This window comes from Gorilla gorilla, chromosome 14 (assembly GCF_029281585.2).
Source record: "Gorilla gorilla gorilla isolate KB3781 chromosome 14, NHGRI_mGorGor1-v2.1_pri, whole genome shotgun sequence".
Lineage (NCBI taxonomy): Eukaryota > Metazoa > Chordata > Mammalia > Primates > Hominidae > Gorilla > Gorilla gorilla.
In genome coordinates this window covers 83,464,882-83,488,077 of record NC_073238.2, presented here as the reverse complement: position 1 = coordinate 83,488,077, position 23,196 = coordinate 83,464,882, and the positions used below count along the sequence as shown (strand labels likewise).

At 34.6% G+C, this 23,196-nt stretch overlaps 1 long non-coding RNA gene across 1 annotated transcript in view; it reads left to right on the top strand.

Annotated features, from left to right (window-relative positions):
* LOC129526122 (uncharacterized) overlaps positions 1-22,053 on the top strand; it is a 104,728-nt gene extending 82,675 nt beyond the window's left edge. The window contains exon 3 of the long non-coding RNA XR_008670729.2: positions 21,972-22,053. This is a non-coding gene — a long non-coding RNA (uncharacterized lncRNA). The remainder of the gene's footprint in view (positions 1-21,971) is intronic.
* The last annotated feature ends 1,143 nt before the right edge of the window (positions 22,054-23,196 follow it).

Here is a 23,196-nt window from a genome sequence, read left to right as displayed (position 1 = left end):
ATTTTACAACCAGGTTAAAAAATGTCTTTCTCTTGTATTAGGCTGTTCTTGCCTTGCTATAAAGAAATACCTGAGACTGGGAATTTTATTTTTTAAGAAGAGGTTTAGTTGGCTCAGAGTTCTGCAGGCTTTACAGGAAGCATGCTGCTGGCATATGCTCAGCTTCTAGTGAAGTCTTGGGGAGCTTTCAGTCATGGCAGAAATCAAAGCAGGAGCAGGCACTTCACATGCTGAAAACGGGGGCGAGGGAGAGAGAGAGTGGGAGGGTGCCGCACACATTTGAATAACTAACATCTCATGAGAACTTACTGTTTTGAAGACAGCACCAAGCCATGAAGGATCTGCCCCCATGCCTCAAACACCTCCTACCAGGACCCACCTCCAGCATTGGGGATTATAATTCAATATGAGATTTGGGAAGGGACAAACATCCAAACTGTGTCACTGAGACTCCTATTTGTTTTCCAAATTTTAGATATTCAGCCAAGTCAGAGAATAATGTACAATCTCTGTTCATTTTTCTCTTTCTTAGTTGATTTTATCTTATGTGAGTTCATAGAGATCACCTTCTTCAATTATTTAGATCTACAATTGAGGCTTCAAGAGTAAGGATTAGTTTACACAACAAATTGTTTAAATATCATGATTTTTAAAATGTGAAGAAAATCACACCTATGCACACTATAATAAAAAAAATCTTAAAACCAAAGCTTAGAGAAAATCTTGAAATATTCAACATAAAAATACGTATTATGCACAGTGGAACAGAACAACGCATTAAGTAAATGATAACTTTTCTTGAGAAATATATAAATCCAGAAGAAAATGGAACAATATATTTAATGTGTAAGGCAAAATAAAACAAATGAAACACTTCAAATATCAACTTTATCTTCAGTAAAAAAAAATATATATCCTTAGAAATAAAGTTGAGACAGTAGTTATGAGTGTCTGGGTAGTCTCCTCTTCAACTGAACTACGCAGATAAAACAAACATAAAACTATAAAATACAGACAAAAAAAAAAAAGGCTACTACGTGAAGGGCCTGGAGACTGATCGCATGTGAGTAGATGCTGAGGGAAATCTTGTAAGTGGATAGCGATTAAAACAGAAGAAAAAATAAAATTAAGCAAATAAAAAAATAATCAAAGTCTAACAATATTGTGTTGTGTTAGCCTACGCTACAAAAAAATCTAAAAAAAAGGACTCTACAAGGAAATTCAGATCATCAGGGAAGAATGCAGAATGGAAAAATTCAAAATATATTTTTAGATAAAAATTATTATTTTGAGACACTTTGAATTCCCAAAATACTTAATTTAAAAATAAAAATTTATAACATTGTCTCACGTGGATTATTATGCATATATACGTAATACATATCTACAACACAAAAGGTGGAGAGTAATAAGACCTATACAAAGTTTCTATATTTTTACAGAAAGTAGTAAAATACTGTCTATTGTAGACTGTGAAAAATGAATTATGTGTATAATAATCGCTAAGGCAAACTCTAGTAACATTCAAAACAGTTTATCTAAAAAGAGATTGAGGATAAAATGGTGGTTACTGGTGGTGTGGTGGGGCAGGGAGAGATATATGTCAAATAATACAAGGTTGCAGATAAGCAGGATGAATAAGTCTAGAAATCTTATATACCACCTGAAGACTATGCCTAATAATATTGTACTGTATTTGGGACTTTTGCTAAAAGAGTAGATTTTAGGTGCAGATTTATAACAAATAAGATAACAATTGAATACGTTAATTTTCTTGACTATAGTTATTATTTCACGATGTATAAGTAGGTCTATATATATATCCTTAAATATATACAATGAAAATAATTCAAAGAGTTAGCAGAAAACTTATAGGCCAGGTGCAGTGGCTCACACCTGTAATCCCAGCACTTTGGGAGGCTGAGGCGGGTGGATCACCTGATGTCAGGAGTTTGAGACCAGCCTGGCCAACATGGCAAAACCCCACCTCTACTAAAAATACAAAAATTAGCCAGGTGTGGTGGTGTACGCCTGTAATCCCAGCTACTGGAGAGGCTGAGGCAGAAGAATTGCTTGAACCTGGGAGGCAGAGGTTGCAGTGAGCCAAGATGGCACCACTGCTCTCCAGGCTGGATGACAGAGCAAGACTCTGTCTCAAAAAAAGAAAAATAAATAAATATATATGTATATATAAAATATATAAATTATATATAAATATATGTTTATATTTATATATAATTATATATAACTATATTTACAAAAGAAATGCAACTAGTATGTCTCTAAAAACATAGGAAATGAGTAGCACAGAAATAAAAATGAGGCACAAATAGAAAATGAAAAATAAAATAATAAACCCAACTACATTGATGATTAACTGTTAGCAGACAAAATATAACTAAAAAATAGAAATTATTACAATAGTCTGAAAGGTAAAATAAATATAGGCAATCTTCAAGAGACATATTTTAAATATTACAGAAAGTAGTTTGAAAGCAAATTCCTGTAATATGACATACTTAGCCATTCATGAATATAGGAAGGCTAAAGTTGCTATATTAATATTACATAAAAAAGAATAAGTGTAGGCTCTAGTTGGTATAGTGTACAGCAGTTAGAAGACTATTTCAGAGATAATGAGAAATATGGCAGAAAGATAGAAGTGAAAATTCATCAGTATGAAATGAGAATCATAAATGTGTATAAATGTAACAGACCTTCAAAATATCTAAAGTAAAACTATTATAACCAAAGGATATAAACACATTTTCAATCATATTGTAGAAATAACATCTCTATCTTAGCAATTGACTGGCAATTTAAAAAAATGACATAGATGATTCTAATTGCATTAACAAATGAAAAATATTATAAACCAGTTTGTGTAATTCATATTTGTAGACATAATATCTAGCAAATATAGGAAAAAAACCTACAGTATTTTGAAGATATGAGATAGAGTCAATAAGGTGGACACAATTTTAGGCCATAAAATACTCTCAAGTTTTTTAAAATATTGAATAATAAAGTACATTTTTTACAACAATTGGAATTAAAGTACAATGACACCTTGGAAATTCAATATGTTTGGAAATTAATAAACAATGTAGAAACCAAAGTAAGAAGTTTAAATCTTATTTCTTAAAGGTAAAATATACAAACACTAACAATATGAATTACATAATCTGATACTCCCATAATTACTTGATTACATTTATCAGACATTTAAAGAAGTGAAAATGCAATATTTCACTGACTATTTTAAAAATACAGAAGTAGAAAATGCTACCCAACTTATTTTATGAGGCCACAGTGATCTTGATATCAAAACCAAGCAATAACATTACAATAATAATAATGATACATACTATTATAGACAATGTCCCTGTTGCAACAGGCAATCTTCTATTGGCCCTGAGCATTCATACATGTTTTTACTGCTCATGCCCAAAATGTAAAGCTCTGAACACTCTTTACCAAGACCATCTCTTGTTGTTTGCAGGGAATAACCTGAGAGATGAGTTATACAACACCCAGATCAGATAGCAGACTAGCTTTCATTTGATATAAAACAGTGAATACTCCAAACTCCATTTACCTATAATGAACACAACCCACTGTATGTGCAAACATTGATGCTGACCTCTATGCAGAGGGCATGGAGAGCTGATACCAATGAACATAAAACTCTGGCTATGATTAAAAGTACATTATGATGGGCCTAGGAGTCTTTGCCTTCTGCTAGTATTGATGAAGCTAAGATCAGCTACTTGTTAGCCTGCAAGTACCTGTGGTGTAAAATCTCAGAACCAGCACAAGTTTTGACAATCTCTCAAGAACATACAATAATTTGTTGGCAAATCTAATTCAGGAATATATAAATATAAGCAATTGTTATTTATTTTACAAATGCAAAGTTGATTTTACATCCAAAATTATTCAGTATAATGGAATAAAGCAGCGAATCATTAGGATCATTTAAATAGATCCAGAAATAGTTTACAAGTTCAAATAACCCTTCATGATTAAAATTTGTAGCAAACTAAGATTCAAAAGAAACCACAACTGACAGAGAACCCATTAAGCATGAAACTTAATAATAAACTTTGAAATATATTTACCTTAATAGTAATAAGAAAGCAAGGGTACATCAATGCCTGAATATCTTAGAAAAATGAATGAAAGCATAAAGCTGGTGAAGGAAAGAATGTATTACATATATAGTCACATATGGCATAGTTGTTTATATAGAAACCATAGGTACCACACAAAAACTACTAAAAGTAATGTGTAAACGATCAGAGGAATCAAATTTATTATTAAAAAGTTGTTAATTTTATATAAAACCAGCAAACAATTGGAAAGTAAAAGGTAAAAATATTTACCTTTTATAGTGATACTAAATATAATAGTGATACTAAACATAAGCTAATTTGAAATAAATAAATGAAAAGTTCTGTCATGTTTATCTATTGGAAAATCCAAAATATTTAAAGATTTTTAAATTATTTCCAAATTGACCTGTAGATGCAGTGCCATCCCATAGTAATCCTAGTAACATTGTTTTTAAGGTAAAAATTGACCATTTGAATCTACGATTTATAGGTAATTTCAACGAGTAGGACTTGGTAGAAGAGGAATCAGGAAGGACATGATTAAAAACACTTTCAGTGAAGGACTGAAGACATAAATCTAGTTTGAGTTTGCAAAGTAATAATCAATGATAACTAAGTAAAGACACTAGATACCTATAACTTTTATCAGAATTTTACAGGAACATAGTTTATGGGATGAGAAAGATTTTATTTGTGTATTTGTGCTTTGGATTTGTGTTGGTTTGATTTCGTTGGTTTGGGCTGTGTTTCACTTGATTTGATAAAATGGCCAAGAGCATATTCATAAGGTCATGAAAATAATATAATAGACTGAAGATAAAGTTGCAAGGGAAAAAGGAGGAATCTTGTAGATACTACAAACTGACGTAAGTGAAAGGTGGTGGAATTCAGAAGACAAATTAAGACTCTTCCCTTTAAAAAGGGGAAGTAGAGAAAAGGCCTCTATAAGAAGCAGAGGAAAGGCCATTCTTGCAATAATTGTATTCACTTGATTATGAAAAAAAATGGTTTTCTCATCCAGTTGTTCTTGTGTAAGCTAAGTCTCTTAATGATATTTCTAAAATCAGAACAGACTTTTGACTTAGTTTTCTAGAAACCCCAAATGTTCATGTCTACTTAAAAAAATAGTGACTTAAAACACAGATATTGTAAATCATCCCTACAAAAAGTATTCTATCAATTTTAGATTAAGTTCCAAATATGCAGGGGTTTGAAATTCCATTAGTAAACTCAGTTTTGATTTTGATCTGAACACCAAACAATATTTAAATTTATTATCATATTTTTATAACTTCTGTAATATAAAGAAAGAAACCTTATACCTTGTATTATACTCTGGTTGTCCAGGTTTGGGGAAGTTTAAGGGCCCAAATCTTGAAAATATTTTTATAATTACTTTCCTCGTTTATCATATTCATCACTTATATTCCAGTTAATTTTTTAAATCTTTAATATGCTTTCTACTAGAATCCCTTCCTCAGCACAGTGTATTAACAACTTAAATGTATTAGAGTTATTGACTTGAATTTTAGATTATGCCAAGGTAGGGTATTTATGAAATAGAAAATTGTCATTTTTCAGTGGTTCAAACCATTTCTAGCCCTGAGATAAATGTCATAGTCTGAAAATTTTACTTTATTAATCTATATTTAAACAAAAAAGGAAATGGACGATTACCATACTGAATAAGAGTGTTAAATTCATATGGAGACCTATACAGTCTAAACAATCTCTTACTCATGAGATTAATATCTTTCATATAGAATATAATAGGCTGAAATGTGTTCAGTCATAGACTGCTTGCCTTAAAGCCATCATAAAAATGACTCATTCACAACTTCTAGGAACAAACTTCATGGTAGAGAATGCTTAAACTAAGTCTTTTATTCAATAAGTTATATGCAGATAAGATTCAAGTTGACTGAAAGCATTGAGACTGATCCTACAATAGATGCTAAAGTTAAATATAACATCAAAGAATCTCATGTGACAAAAGATCATGTTGAGAAGTAAAAGATAAGGCATGCTTTTCTTTAAAGAATAAGTTGGGTGGCTGGCAAGCTGTCTGAATAGGAACTGCACAGTCTGTAGCTCCCAGCAAAATCAACCCAGAAGGCATCTAATTTCTGCATTTCCAACTGAGGTACCCGGTTCATCTCACTGGGACTGGTTAGACAGTGGGTGCAGCTCACAGAGGCCAAGCTGAAGCAGGGTGCTGTGGCACCTCACCCAGGAAGTGAAAGGGGTCGGGGAACTCCTTCCCCTAGCCAAAGGAAGCCGTGAGGGACTGTGCCATGAGGAACAGTGCATTCCGGCCCAGATACTATGCTTTTCCCATGGTCTTCAGAACCCGCAGAACAGGAGATTCCCTTGGGTGCCTACGCCACCAGGGCCCTGGGTTTCAAGCACAAAACTGGGCTCCTGTTTGGGCAGACACTGAGCTAGCTGCAGGAGTTTTTTTTCATACATCAGTGGTGCCTGGAATGCCAGCGAGAGAGAACCATACACTCCCCTGGAAAGGAGGCCAAAGCCAGGGAGCCAAGTGGTCTGGCTCAGTGGATCCCACCCCCACAGAACCCAGCAAGCTAAGATCTACTGGCTTGAAATTCTTGCTGCCAGCACAGCAGTCTGAAGTCGACTTGGGATGCTCAAGCTTTGTGTGGTGAGGGGTGTCCACCATTATTGAGGCTTGAGTAGGTGGTTTTCCCCTCACAGTGTAAACAAAGCCTCTGGGAAGTTCAAACTGGGCAGAGCACACTGCAGCTCAGTAAAGCTGATGTAGCCAGACTGCCTCTGTAGATTCATCCTCTCTGGGCATGGCATCTCTGAAAGAAAGGCAGCAGCCCCAGTCAGGGCATTATAAATAACACTCCCATCTCCCTAGGAAAGAGCACCTGAGGGAAGGGGCAGCTGTGGGCGCAGCTTCAGCAGACTTAAACATTCCAGCCTGTCAGCTCTGAAGAGAACAGTGGATCTCCCAGCACAGCACTGGACCTCTGCTAAGGGACAGACTGCCTCCTCAAGTGGGTCACTGGTGCCCATGTCTCCTGACTGGAAGACACCTACAAGCAGGGATCAATAGACACCTCATACAGGAGAGCTCTGGCTGGCATCTGGCAGGTGCCCCTCTGGGACAAAGCTTCCAGATGAAGGACCAGGCAGCAATCTTTGCTGTTTTGCAGCCTCTGCTGGTGATACACGGGCAAAGAGGGTCTGGAGTGGACCCCCAGCAAACTCCAGCAGACCTGCAGCAGAGGGTCCTGACTGTTAGATGGCAAACTAATAAACAGAAAGGAATAGCATCAACAAATAGGTCATCCACAGAAAAACCCCATCCAAAAGTCACCAACATCAAAGATCAAAGGTAGATAAATCCATGAAGATGAGGAAAATCCAGCACAAAAAGGCTGAAAATTCCAAAAACCAGAAAGCCTCTTCTCCTCCAAAGGATCACAACTCCTCTCCAGGAAGGGAACAAAATTGGATGGAGAATGAGTTTGATGAATTGACAGAAGTATGCTTCAGAAGCTGGGTAATAAGAAACTCCTCCAAGCTAAAGGAGGATGTTCTAACCCAATGCAAGGAAGCTAAGGAGCTTGAAAAAAGTTAGAGGAAAGGCTAACTAGAATAACCAGTTTAGAGACGAACATAAATGACCTCATGGAGCTGAAAAACCTAGTATGAGAACTTCTTGAAGAATACACAAGTATCAATAGCTGAATCAATCAAGCAGAAGAAAGGATATCAGAGATTGAAGATCAACTTAATGAAATAAAGAATGAAAATAATATTAGAGAAAAAAAGAATGAAAAGGAACAAACAAAGCCTCCAAGAAATATGGGACTATGTGAAAAGACCAAACACTACATTTGATTGATGTACCTGAAAGTGACGGGGAGAATGGAACCAATTTGGAAAACACTCTTCAGGATATTATCCAGGGGAACTTACCCAACCTAGCAAGACAGGCCAACATTCAAATTCAGGAAATACAGAGAACACCACAAAGATACTCCTCAAGAAGAGCAACCCCAAGACACATAATAGTCAGGTTCACCAATGTTGAAATTAAGGCAAAAATGTTAAGGGCAGCCACAGAGAAAGGTTCCCATAAAGGGAAGACCATCAGACTAACAGTGGATCGTTCTACAGAAATCCTACAAGCCAGAAGAGAGTGGGGGCCAATATTCAGCATTCTTAAACAAAATAATTTCCAACCCAGAATTTCTTATCCAGTCAAACTAAGCTTCATAAGTGAATGAGAAATAAAATCCTTTACAGATAAGCAAATTCTGAGAGATTTTGTCACCACCAGGCCTGCTTTACAAGAGCTCATAAAGGAAGCACTAAATATGGAAAGGAAAAACTAGTACCAGCCACTGCAAAAACATACCAAATTGTAAACACCATCGACACTATGAAGAAACTGAATCAACTAATGGACAAAATAACCAGCTAGCATCATAATGACAGGATCAAATTCACACAAAACAATACTAACCTTAAATGTAAATAGGCTAAATGCCCCAATTAAAAGATACAGACTGGCAAATTGGATAAAGAGTCAAGACCCATTGGTGTGCTGTATTCTGGAGATCCATCTCATGTGCAAAGACACACATAGGCTAAAAATAAAGGGATGGAGGAGGATTTACCAAGCAAATGGAAAGCAAAAAAAAAAAAAAAAAAAAAAAAAAAAAGCAGTGGTTGCAATCCTAGTCTCTGATAAAACAGACTTTAAAACAACAGAGATCAAAAAAGACAAAGAACGGCGTTACATAATGGTAAAGTGATCAATGCAACAAGAAGAGCTAACTATCCTAAATATACATGCACCCAATACAGGAGCACCCAGATTCATAAAGCAAGTTCTTAGAGACATACAAATAGACTTAGAACCCCACATAAGAATAGTAGGAAATTTTAATACCCCACTGTCAATATTAGACAGATTAACAAGACAGAAAATTAATAAGCATATCCAAGACTTGAACTCAGCTCTGGACCAGGTGGACCTAATAGACATCTAAAGAACTCTCCACCCCGAATCAACAGAATATATGTTTTTCTCAGCATCACATTGCACTTATTCTGAAATTGACCACATAATTGGAAGTAAAACACTCCTCAGCAAATGAAAAAGAATGGAAATCATAGCAAACACTCCCAGACCCCAGTGCAATCAAATTAGAACTCAGGATTAAGAAACTCATTGAAAACTACACAATTAAGTAGAAACTGAACAACCTGCTCTGAATGACTACTGGGTAAATAACAAAATTAAGGCAGAAATAAATAAGTTCCTTGAAACCAATGAGAACAAAGACACAGTGTACCAGAATCACTTGGACACAGCTAAAGCAGTGTTTAGAGGGAAATTTACAGCACTAAATGCCCACAAGAGAAAGTGGGAAAGATCTAAAATCAACATCCTAACATCGCAATTAAAATAACTAGAGAAGCAAGAGCAAACAAATTCAAAAGCAAGCAGAAGGCAAGAAATAACTAAGATCAGAGCAGAACTGAAGGAGATAGAGACATGAAAAAAAAACTTCAAAAAATCAATGAATCCAGGAGCTGGTTTTTTGAAAAGATTAACAAACTACCATCAGAGAATACTATAAACACCTCTACGCAAATAAACTAGAAAATCCGGAAGAAAAGGAAAAATTACTGGACACATAACACCCTCCCAACACTAAACCAGTAAAAAGTCGAATCCCTGAATAGACCAATAACAAGTTGTGAAATTGAGGTAGTAATACCCTACCAACCAAAAAAACCCGAGACCAGACAGATTCACAGCCAAATTCTACCAGTGGTACAAACAGGAGCTGGTACCATTCCTTCTGAAACTATTCCAAACAATAGAAAAAGAGGGACTCCTCCCTAATTCATTTTATGAGTCCAGCATCATCCTGATACCAAAACCTGGCAGAGACACAACAAAAAAAGAAAATTTCAGGCCAATATCCCTGAAGAACATTGATGCAAAAATCCTCAATAAAATACTGGCAAACCAAATCCAGCAGCACATCAAAAAGCTTACCTACCACGATCAAGTGGGCTTCATCCCTGGGATGGAAGGCTGGTTCCACATAATGCAAATCAATAAATGTAATCCATCACATAAACAGAACCAATGACAAAAACCACATGATTATCTCAATAGATGCAGGAAAAGCCTTCAAAAAAATTCAACAGCCTTTCTTGCTAAAAATAAACTAGGTATTGATGAAATTTATCTCAAAATAATAAGAGCTATTTATGACAAACCCAGAGCCAATATTATACTGAATGGGCAAAAGCTGGAACCATTCCCTCTGAAAACCAGCACAAGACAAGGATGCCCTTTCTCACCACTCCTATTCAACACAGTATTGGAAATTCTGGCCAGGGCAATCAGGCAAGAGAAAGAAATAAAGGGTATTCAAGTAGGAAGAGAGGAAGTCAAATTATTTCTGTTTGCAGATTACATGATTGTATATTTAGAAAACCCCATTATCTCAGCCTAAAATCTCCTTAAGCTGATAAGCAACTTCAGGAAAGTCTCAGGATACAAAATCAATGTGCAAAAATCACAAGCATTCCTATACACCAATAATAGACAAGCAGAGAGCTAAATCATGAGTGAACTGCCATTCATAATTGCTACAAAAAGAATAAAATACCTAGGAATACAACTTACCAGAGATGTGAAGGACATCTACAAAGAGAACTACAAACCACTGCTCAAGGAAATAAGAAAGGACACAAACAAATGGAAAAACATTCCGTGTTCATGGATAGGAAGAATCAATATTGTGAAAATGGCCATACTGCCCAAAGTAATTTATAGATTCTATGCTATGCCCATCAAGCTACCATTGACTTTCTTCACAGAATTAGAAAAAAAACTACTTTAAATTTTATATTGAACCAAAAAAAGAGCCCGTAGAGCCAAGACAATCCTAAGCAAAAAGAACAAAGCTGGAGGCATCACACTACCTGACTTCAAACTATAATACAAGGCTACAGTAACCAAAACAGCATGGTACTGGTACCAAAACAAATATACAGACGAATGGAACAGAACCGAGGCCTCAGAAATAATGCCACACATCTACAACAATTTGATCTTTGACAAACTTGATGAAAACAAGCAATGGGGAAAGGATTCCCTATTTAATAAATGCTGTTGGGAAAACTGGTTAGCCATAACCAGAAAACTGAAACTGGACCCCTTCCTTACACCTTATACAAAAATTAAGTCAAGATGGATTACAGACTTAAATGTGAGACCTAAAAGCATAAAAACTCTAGAAGAAAACCTAGGCAATACCATTCAGGACATAGGCATGGCCAAAGACTTCATGACTAAAACACCAAAAGCAATGGCATCAAAAGTCAAAATTGACAAATGGGATCTAATTAAATGAAAGAGCTTCTGTACAGCAAAAGAAACTATCATCAGAGTGAACAGGCAACCTACAGAATGGGAGAAAAATTTTGCAATCTATCCATCTGACAAAGTTCTGATACCCAGAATCTATGAGGAACTTAAAAAAATTTACAAGAAAAAAAAACATCAAAAAGTGGGCAAAGGATATGAACAGACACTTCTCAAATAAAACATTTATGCAGCCAACAAACATATGATAAAAAGCTCATCGTCAACGGTCATTAGAGAAAAGCAAATCAAAACCACAATGAGATACCATCTCACACCAGTTAGAATGGTGATCATTAAAAAGTCAGGAAACAACAGATGCTGGAGAGGATGTGGAGAATAGGAATGCTTTTACACTGTTGGTGGGAGTGTAAACCAGTTCAACCATTGTGGAAGTCAGTGTGGCAATTCCTCAAGGCTCTAGAACCAGAAATACCATTTGACCCAGCAATCCCATTAGCCCAAATGATTATAAGTCACTGTACTATAAAGACACATGCACATGTGTATTTATTGCAGCACTATTCACTATTCAGCACTATTCACAATAGCAAAGACTTGAAACTAACCCAAATGCCCATCAATGACAGACTGGATAAAGAAAATTTGGCACATATACACCATGGAATACTGTGCAGTCATAAAAAAGAATTAGTTCATGTCCTTTGCAAGGACATGGATGAAGCTGGAAACCATCATTCTCAGCAAACTAACACAGGAACAGAAAACCAAACAGCGCATGTTCTCACTCATAAGTGGGAGTTGAACAATGAGAACACATGGACACAGGGAGGGGAACATCACACACTGGGGCCTGTTGGGGGGTGGGGTCTAGGGGAGGGATAGCATTAGGAGTAATAGCTAATGTAGATGACGGGTTGATGGGTGCAGCAAACCACCATGGCACGTGTATACCTGTGTAACAAACCTGAAAGTTTTGCACCTGTATCCCAGAACTTAAAGTATAATAATGAAGAAAAAAAGAATAGGCTAAAAGTATCAACTTAAGGTCACACATTGAGTAAGTTGCAGAACTGGAAATAAATTCCAGACCTCTTTTTTGGTTCTCTATTTTAAGTAAGAGGCTAAAATCTTTTTATAAAAAAACCTATTTGTATTTTTGAATCTAGACTACTTCTGCATTTTGCAGTTATTCTACAGAAAGAATAGGTGAATTTACTGTTTTTCCCATTAATATATTTTTAGTCAAATTTGATGTTCTCTTTTCCAGCTGTTAACCTAAATTCATTGCTGTAGAATTATCTTAGTGATAGAAAATCAATTTTAATATTGTCTCTATTTTTTTCTTTAGTACTTCCTGAGGTTTTTGAATGTATATGTTTTGAGTATTTTCTACGTGCATTTTTAAATGATATTTAAATGACAGCCTAAAATTCTTGATGATATTCTTTTAGTTTAATCAGTCAAGTTGAAATAATGCAGATTAATTCACTAAAGTGACAGGGACTCTGATATACTGGATTATGTAGATTAGTAAGCAAGCAAATACACACATAATAAAAAATTAAGGAAAATGAGACAAATTTTTTTTTACTTATTTAGACAACTACGGTTTAAATTATATATAAGATACTTCACATTATGTTAATGACTAGCTGCTAGTATACTATGAAATAGAATTTTGAGATTTAAATATGTAACTAAAATCCTGTGTTAATATACATTTTCTGAGAGTACACTGACATGCTAGAGTTTTGTTAGAAATTAGCAAAAAACAAATGGTATATAGGTTACTTTCCATAAATAGAATTTGTTTTAAAGTGTGATGTGTCCCTTTGGCATATCTGATTTCTTTAACATTTCTGTGTCCCAGAAAAGTCTAATAAGTCTTCTGAACTGCTATTTGATTTTTTTTACTATATTCCTCTGACAACTTTGCGTGATAGAGATATGTAATGTTATTTTAAAAGTTAATACAGGCCTTATAAATCAAAGTTAAAGAATTGAGATTGTTACCTTAACATTTATTTTATAAAAAGAGTTATTTAAAAATGAATTATTAGCATCATAGGATTTCTACATTATTTTAAGCCATTAGTAAGAGTCATGCTAATATTAATTGGTTTTGCAAGAAAACTGGGATGTCAAAATTGACTTTTTATTTTTTATTGGTAAACATATGTATATTTCAAAACAAAGTTCTGAAAGTTCCACTAATATGAAATCTAATAAAATAATAATCTGATCAATTATAGAATTAGAGGTGGAAGACATACAAAATATTAATTACTTATTTCATTTGTATTTTTTCTTTGCTTATGAAATTTAGATTGATTTTGACAGTTAACCAATGGTGCCCACTGAGAATGAAATGATTTATTTATTTATTTACATGTAAGGTCTTGTTCTGTTGCCCAGGCTGGAGTGCAGCAACTCAATCACTGCTCACTGCGGCCTCAACTTCCCAAGTGATCCTGCCACCCCAGCCTCCAGAGTAGCTGGTACTACAAGCATGTGCCAATACACTCGGCTAATTTTTGTATTTTTTGTAGAGATGAGATTTTGCCATGTTGCCATGACATATCTGGAACTCCTGGGTTCAAGCAATCTACCTGCCTTGGCCTCCCACATTGCTGCAATTACAGGTGTGGGCCACTACGCCTGACCCAAGGTGTATTAAAATTTAAGTATTTTAGCTACAAACACACATGATAATATATTTTATTTGGCATTAAAATACTCCTTTTCCAAAACGATTTATCTCCTTCCTCAAATAACGGATATATACACACACAGTTACTCTAAAACACAAAATAAAACAGAAAATAAAGTAAAATATTTTAAGTATAAAAGATAGATTTTTTTCGGTAATTATTCTTTGAGGTCCCATTCAAATCTGATTTTTTTTTCTGCATTAGATTCTGTTTATGTGGCCCATAAAAAAATTATAATTAGAACAGCTATTGTACTGAGAAATAAAGTGCATTGGGTCAGTGTCTTTTTCTGCTTGGGCTGCCACAACAAAGTACCATAGACTGTGTGGCCTAAACAACAAAAATTTATTTTTTTACAGTTTTAGAAGTTAGAAGTCCAGAATCAAGGTGCTTCCAGGTTTGGTTACTTCTAAGACTTTTCTTCTTGGCTTGCGGATAGATGGCCATCTTCTTAGGTTATCCTCTCATAGCTTTTTCCTTTATACAAGCTCATGTTGGTGTAGCCTCTCCATGCATCCAAATTTCCTTCTCTTAGATGGACACCTGTCATATTGGATTAGAGTCCACCTTAAATCCTTCATTTTAACTTAATTACCTCTTTAAGTAACTTGTGTCCAAATACAGTCACATTTCAAGTTACTGAGGGTTAGAATCTAAATATGTGAATTTGGGGAGAATGCAATTTGACCTATAGTGATACAACAGAAAATAATCAATTGTATGAAATAATTTGTAAAGCAAAGAATACTGAAGAAATTTTTTTTTCTCTTATTTAAAAATTTACTTCTATTGAATACCTAAGCCCACAGGGTGCACTGGCTCGCTTAACTCCTTATGTGATGACAACATTGACACATTTACCTTCCCAATTTTTTTCTTTCTATCTCTGTAAATACGGACAAAAAAAAAAAACTTCAGTGAACCAAGACTGTTTTAGATTCTAGAGATAAAACTGTGAGCAAATTATATACATCCACAGCCTGCAGTGTGCTTACACTTCATGATGTGCATGCCATGACATGTATTTTACAATTACAAAAATAAAACATATTATTAATATTAAAACAGTGGCAAATGCTAATGAGAAAAATGAAGGTAAAATGCCTAAGTATAAACTCTGACCAGTTTAGGTACTAAGGCAATTTTTCCTAGAGAAATAACATTAAAATTGTAATCTGAAGGATAAATATGAATAAATGCCATTTTCAAAATGTATAACCTAGAAGGGCTAAGGAACTGAATAAAGAACAGCTACAGCTAAGAATAGTGGGATTGGCCGGGTGCAGTGGCTCACGCCTGTAATCCCAGCACTTTGGGAGCCTGAGGCGGAAGGATCATGAGGTCAGGAGTTCGAAACCAACCTGATCAACATGGTGAAACCCGGTCTCTACTAAAAATACAAAATTTAGCCAGGTGTGGTGGTACGTGCTTGTAATCCGAGCTACTCAGGAGGCTGAGGCAGGAGAATCACTTGAACCCAGGAGGTTGCCGTGAGCCAAGATCGCGCCATTGCACTCCAGCCTGGGCAACAGAGTGAGATTACGTCTCAAAAAAAAAAAAAAAAAAAAAAAAAAAGAGTAGCGGGATTTGAGTTAATAATTCCATGATTTAATAAATAATCTGAAAATCAATTAGAAAGCACCATATTAGCATTTTTTACTTTATGGAATAGGATATTTTATCAATATCATTGTAATCAAAATGATTTTATACTGGTGCATTAACTATCTTTGGTCTCAGGCAGATATTAAATTGAAATTTTTAGCCAAAAGAGTGAAAGCAAAAGTTTCTAAACATAGAGTGTAATATAGAAAGCATTGTAGAAGTAAGCAAGTAACATTTATACTGAGCATATTTAGAAAACAGCACATGAAATTACATTTAGCCATTTTTCTGATATTATTTATATATATGTACTGTCTAATTTCTCAGTACCAAAATTGACAGTATTGATGTATATTGTCTCTAATACCCATTTAAATCTAATAATGGATGAATCAAGTATCATATTGTGGTTCAAGCAGGTATTATATGCAATTTCAAGAACTTAAAAGATTTATTGCAGGGCAACCAATAAAATAAGTAGAAAAATTACATCGCTGATATGCTAAGAAAGGAGAAAAAAATAGAATCACTTAAAATACTCAGTTGAAATCACAAAGTACAGAAAAAGAGTGGGAGACAAAATAGGAAAAAATTAGGGCAAAAAATAGAAAACAGTAACAAATATATTTAATATTAATCCAACTATATCAATAATCACATTGAATATTAGTGGTCTAAACGCACAAGTTAAAAGACAGAGATTGTCAGGGTGATTCAAAAAACAAACCTCCTAAATGTTGTCTACAAAGAAACAGCTAAATATAAAGACATACAGAGTAAAAGCAAGTAGATGGAGAAAATATACCATGCTAACACCAGTAAAGGCAAAGCACAGGTAGTTAATTCAATTTCAAGCAGAACAGATTTTCAAGCAAGGAGAGTCACCAGGAACATAGAGCAAAATTATATAAAGATAATGGGGTCAATTCTACAAGAAGACATAACAATCTTTAAAATACATACAGCTAACAACAGAGTGTCAAACTTTGTGAGTCAAAAACTAATAGAAGTGCAAGCAAAAGTAGATGAATCCACTTACATAGTTGGAGACTTTAATAGCCTTCTCTCAGAAATGGAAATATCCATTAGGCAGAAAAATCAGTAAGGACATAGTTGAACTCACTAACACCATTAATTAGCTGGATATAATTTAAATCTATATAGACTACTCTGTCCAATAACAAGAAGGTACACATTTTTTTTGGAATTCACAAACAACATTTACCAAGATAGGCTATAAAACACACCCCAACAAAATTAAAGGAACAGAAATACAACATCTGTTATAAAACCACAATGAGATTAAACTAGAAATCAAAATACATAGAGATTAAACAACATGCTTCTAAATAGCCTATGGGTCAAAGATGAAATCTCAAAATAAATTTAAAAATATTTTTAACTGAATGAAAGTGGAAATGAAACATCAATTTTGTAGGATGCAGCCAGTTTTAGTCCATTCTGTGTTACTATGAAGAAATACCTGAGATTGGGTAATTTATAAAGAAAAGAGGTTTATTCAATTCACTATTCTGCATGCTGTACAAAATTCATGGCACCAGCATCTGCTTCTGGTAAGGAATGCAGGAAGCTTCCACTCATGGCAGAAGGGAAAGGGGAGTAAGCACCACATGGTGAGAGGAAGGAAGCAAGAGAGAGTGGTGACAAAGTGCCAGGCTCCTTTTAATAATTTAGCATGGGAACTATTAGATCAAGAACTCACTCATGACCACAAGAATGGAACTAAGTCATCCATAAGAGATCCACTTCCATGACCAAAACAGCTCCCACTAGTTCCACCTCCAACACTGGGATAAAATATTAACATGAGACTTGGAGGAGACAAATATATCCAAACTCTATCACAGCCAAAATAATGCTTAGGGGGAAATTTATAACATCAAATGCATATATCAGAAAAGAAGAAAGATCTAAAATCAATAATTTGTTTTCACCTTAGGATATTTGAAAAAGAGGAGCAAATTAAATCCAAAGTCCTAAAAGAAAAATTTTAGACAAATTAAATTTAGCAGGATTTATTTAAGCAAAGAACAATTAGAAATTAGGCAGAATTCAAAGCCAGAAGAGATTTAAAGAGCTCCACACAGGCCTTAGACCAGAGAGTTTTTTTTATAACTGGAGCACGAAGCAAAGTAGAAATATTATCTCACTACAGCAAGCTATCTGCCTTATTTGGGCATGGTGAGATAAGCCATTTGCCTTACTTGGACATAGTGTGATGAATTGACCCTTTGTGATTGACTGAAATTCAGCTGTTATATTTTCTAACTTTAGGTTTTGGTTTGTGTATGTACTAAGTTATATTGAGGTTTATTTTACAGAAACTCAGAGTATAAAGACAGCCTCAGGCTAATGACCTCCAGTTTATTCAGTTTAACAAAAGTAAGGAGAAGATTCATCATAATTAGACCAGAAATCAATTAAGTTGAGCAAAGAAAACCAAAAAGATAATCAATGAAACCAAAACTGTTTTTTTAAATAAAGATCAATAAATTAGTAAGGCTCTAGCCAGACTAAGTAAAACAGAATGAGGACTCAACTTATTTATATTAGAAATAAAGGAGGGAGCATCACCATGGAGCCTATGGACATTAAAGGGATAATAAAGAAATACTAGGAATAACTACGCTCACAAATTTGATACTCAGTATGAAATGAAACAATTGCTTGAAAGGTACTATTTGCTAAAACTCATGCAATAAAAAATAAACAATCGAATGGGATTATACATGTTACAGAAATTGAATCAATAATTTAAAACTCCAAAATAGAAAGCTTCAGAAACAAATAGTTTCACTGGTGAATTCTAACAAAAACTCAAGAAAAATATTATACCAATTATCTAAAATCTCTTCAGAGAACAGAAGCATAGGAAATACTTCCTAACTTACTCTAGGAGGCTAGCATCCCAAATGTCATAATTAACCAAAAACATTACAAGAAAAAAACTACAAACTAATATCTCTCATGAACATAGATACAACTATCCTCAGGAAGATATTAGAAAATAGAATCCAACAATGAGTAAAAATAATTATACAATATAGCCAAGTGGGATTTATCCCAGGTATGCAGAATTCATTGAACTTTCCAAAATCAATTAATGTAATACAGCACATCAACAGACTAAAAAATGAAAATCACATGATCACATCAATAGATGTAGTTTATTTGACAAAACTCAACACATGTTCATAATAAAAACTCTCTGTATTGAGAAATAGAGGGAAACCTCCTCAACTTGATAAAGAACATCCACAAAATACCTACAGCTAGCATTATTTATAATGGTGAGATATTTTCTAATATCAAAAACAAGGAAAAGATACCACTTCTCCCTACTCCTTTCTAACATCATACTGGTAGCATCAACTAATGCAATAAGACCAAAAAATAAAATGAAAAGGTGTACAAATTGGAGGGAAATTAATAAAACCGCCTTTGTTTCAATATGTCTAATAATCTATGGAGAAACAACTTCCTTTGTTTGAAGATGTCTAATAATCTATGTAGAAAACTTGAAAGAAAAAGCTTGAAAGAACAACCACAAACAAAACCCTTCTGCAACTAAAAAGCATATAACAAAGTTGCTGGATACAAGGTTAATATACCAAAGCTGATTACTTTCCTATATACCAGAGGTGAAAAGTACCAGTGGTGAGAAAATACAATTTTTACTTGAAAACAGAAAATATTTTTATTAACACCCTAAAAAAGAAATATTTCAGTATGTATTTAACAATGTGTATACAAGATTTATAATCAAAGAGCTAGTCCATATTTATGGATTGGATCACTCAATATTGTTAAGATGTCAGTTTTCCCCAATTTGATGTATAGATTCAATACAATCTCAAAATCTCATCAAGTTATTTTGTGGATATCAGCAAACTTATCCTAAAGTTAATAGGGAAAAACAAAATACCGAGAATAGCCAACAGAATGTTAAAGGAGAACAAGGTTATAGGACTAACTACCTGACTTTAAGACTTACTGTAAAATGGCAGTAATCAGGACAGTGAGGTAATGAAGAAATAATAGATAAAGGGATAATATAATTGAATACAAGGCCCATAAATGTAGTCAACTGCTCTTTCACAAGGGAAAAAAGACAATACAATAGAGCAAAAATAATCTTTTCAGCAAAAGATTATTGCTGAAAAAAAGCTGTTGGTGAGGCAACTGGACATACACATGCAAAAAATAAATAAATAAATCTGGACAAAGACCTTACATTTTTTACAAAAAATTAACTCAAAATGGGTCATGGACCCAAATGTAAACTAAAAACCCTAAAACTCCTGAAAGATAGCATAGGGGAAAACTTAGATGACCGTGGATATGGCAAAACTTTAGGTAAAACAAAGTCACAATCCATAAGGTAAATAATCGATAAACTGGATCTTATAAAAATTTTAAAATTCTGCTTTTTGAAAGACAATGTCAATAGAATGAAAGGACAATCCAGAGACTGGGAGAATATTTTTGTAAAACACATATAAAGGACTGTTATCCATAATTTACAAAGAACTTTTAAAACCCAACAATAGAAAACAACATGATTAAACATTGGCCAAAGACCTTAACAGACACCTCACCAAAGAAGATATATAGATGGCAAATAAGCATATAAAAAGATGGTCCACCTCACGTGTCAACAGGAAAATGCAAATTACAAAAACAGTGAGCTACCTCTATACACCCATTAGAATGGCCAAAATCCAAAACAATGACAACACATGCTTGAAAGGATATAGAAGAGAGGAACTCTTATTCATTGCTGATAGAAATATGTTCACTTTGGAAATCTGGCAGTTTCTTATAAAAGTAAACATACTCATACTCATACATGATCCAGCAATTGCATTTCTTGATATTTACCTAAAGGGGTTGAAAACATGTCCACACAAAAACCAGAACATGGATGTTTATAGTAGCTTTATTCATAACTGCCAAAACATGCAAGCAACTACAATGTCATTTTCTAGGTAAATTCATTAGTAAACTGCGGTGCATTCAGACAATGAAATATTATTAAGTACTAAAAGTAAATGAGCTATCAAACCATGAAAAGACATGGAGGAATCTTAACTGCATTACTAAGTGAAAGAAGCCAATCTGCAAAGGCTGCATACTGTATGATGCCAACTACATGATGTTCTGGAATAGTCAAAACTATGCAGACATTTAAAAGATTACAGTTGTAAAGGGTTGGGTGTGGGGAGGGATGAATCGGTGGAGCACGGAGAATTTTTAGGGCCATGATTATACTCTATATGATACTACTAAAAAGGATGCTTGTCATTATACATTTGTCCAAACCCTAAAATGTACAACACCAAGAGTGAACCATAATGTAAACTATGGGCTTTGGTTGATTATGATATGTCAATGTAGCTTCGTCAACTATAAAAAATGTACCAGTTTGATGACAGATGTTGATGATGGAAAAGTTATGTATTTGCGGAAGCAGAGTGGGTATATGGGAAATTTCTGTATCTTCTTCTTAATTTTGGTGAGAATTTAAAAACTGCTTTAAAAATAAGTCTTTTTTTTTTTTTTTTTTTTGAGACGGAGCTTCGCTCTTATTGCCCAGGCTGGAGTGCAGTGGAGCGATGCCGACTCACCGCAACCTCCGCCTCCCGGTTCAAGGCAATTCTCCTGCCTCAGCCTTCCTGAGTAGCTGAGATTACAGGCATGAGCCACCATGCCCGGCTAGTTTTGTATTTTTAGTAGAGACGGAGTTTCTCCATGTCGGTCAGGCTGGTCTCGAATTCCCGACCTCAGATGATCCGCCCGCCTCAGCCTCCCAAAGGGCTGGGATTACAGGCATAAGCCACTAAGCTCGGCCAAGTCATAAAAATTTTTAAAAACTTTATTGCATACATATTTCAGGACTACTTATGCTGCATGTGAGCTCTTAAATAATGGATTTCTTTATATGTATTATTCAGGTTTAGTTTGGCATTAAAATTGGGTAAAAATAAAAAATGATTTACAAGTTGATCCTAGCTAAATAAAAAAAGGCAATAAAATGGGGGTATTTATTATTAAGCGATTTATTTTAGTATAAAAACTGGGAAGGAAGGGGATTAAGCAGCTGACCTGTGGTTCATTTATTCCCAGTTAGGTGAAGAGGCACTCTCAGGGGAAAGAAAATACAGTGGTCTAGTCCAATGCCGCTGTAGCCTGATAACTGGACTTCAAGGTAAACAATATTTTCTAGGAGATAGTCTATATCTATGAAATATTCCAACTAATATGTTCATGGTTTATGATTGTTTATCTTTTTAATTTAAGTTAAGAGGTACATGTGCAGGTTTGTTATATAAGTAAACTCGTGTCATGGGGGTTTGTTAATACAGATTATTTCATCACTCGGGTATTAAGCCTAGTACTCATTAGTTATTTTTCCTGATCCTCTCCCTGCTCCCACTGTCCACCCTCTGATGGGCCTCATTGTGTGTTTTTCCCCTCTATGTGTCCATGTGTTCTCATCACTTAGTTCCACTTATAAGTGAAACCATGCAGTACATGGTTTTCTGTTCCTGTATTACTTTGCTAAGGATAATGGCCTCCAGCTCCATCCATGTCCCTGCAAAGGACATGATCTCATTCTTTTTTATGGCTGCATAGTATTCCATGGTGTAGATGTATTGTGATACATTTTCTTTATCCAGTCTATCATTGACCAGCATTTAGGCTGATTCCATATCTTTGCTGTAGTGAATAGTGCTGCAATGAACATATGTGTGCATGTATCTTTATAACAGAATGATTTATATTCCTTTGTGTATATACCTAGTAATGGGATTGCTGAGATGAATGGTATTTCTGTCTTTAAGTTTCAGAAGAACCACCACACTGTCTTCCACAATGGTTGAACTAATTTACTCTCTGACCAATAGTGGATAAGCATTCCTTTTTCCCCACAGCCTACATCTGTTATTTTGACTTTTTAATAATAGTTATTCTCACTGGTGTGAGATATCTCATTGTTGTTTTGATTTGCATTTCTCAAATGATCAGTGATGTTGAGCTTTTATTTATATGATTGTTGGCCACATGTTGTCTTCTTTTAAGAAATGTCTATTTATGTCCTTTGCCCACTTTTAAATGGGGGTTTCTGTTTTGGGCTTCAAATTTAAGTTCCTTATAGATGCTGTATATTAGACCTTTGTCAAGTGCATTGTATGCAAATGTAGAAATATTTTCTACCATTCTGTAGGATGTCTGCTCATTCTGTTGATAGTTTGCTTTGCTGTGCAGAAGCTCTTTAGTTTAATTAGATCTCATTTGTCAGTTTTTGCTTTTGTTGCAATTGCTTCTGGCATCCTTGTCATGATTTCTT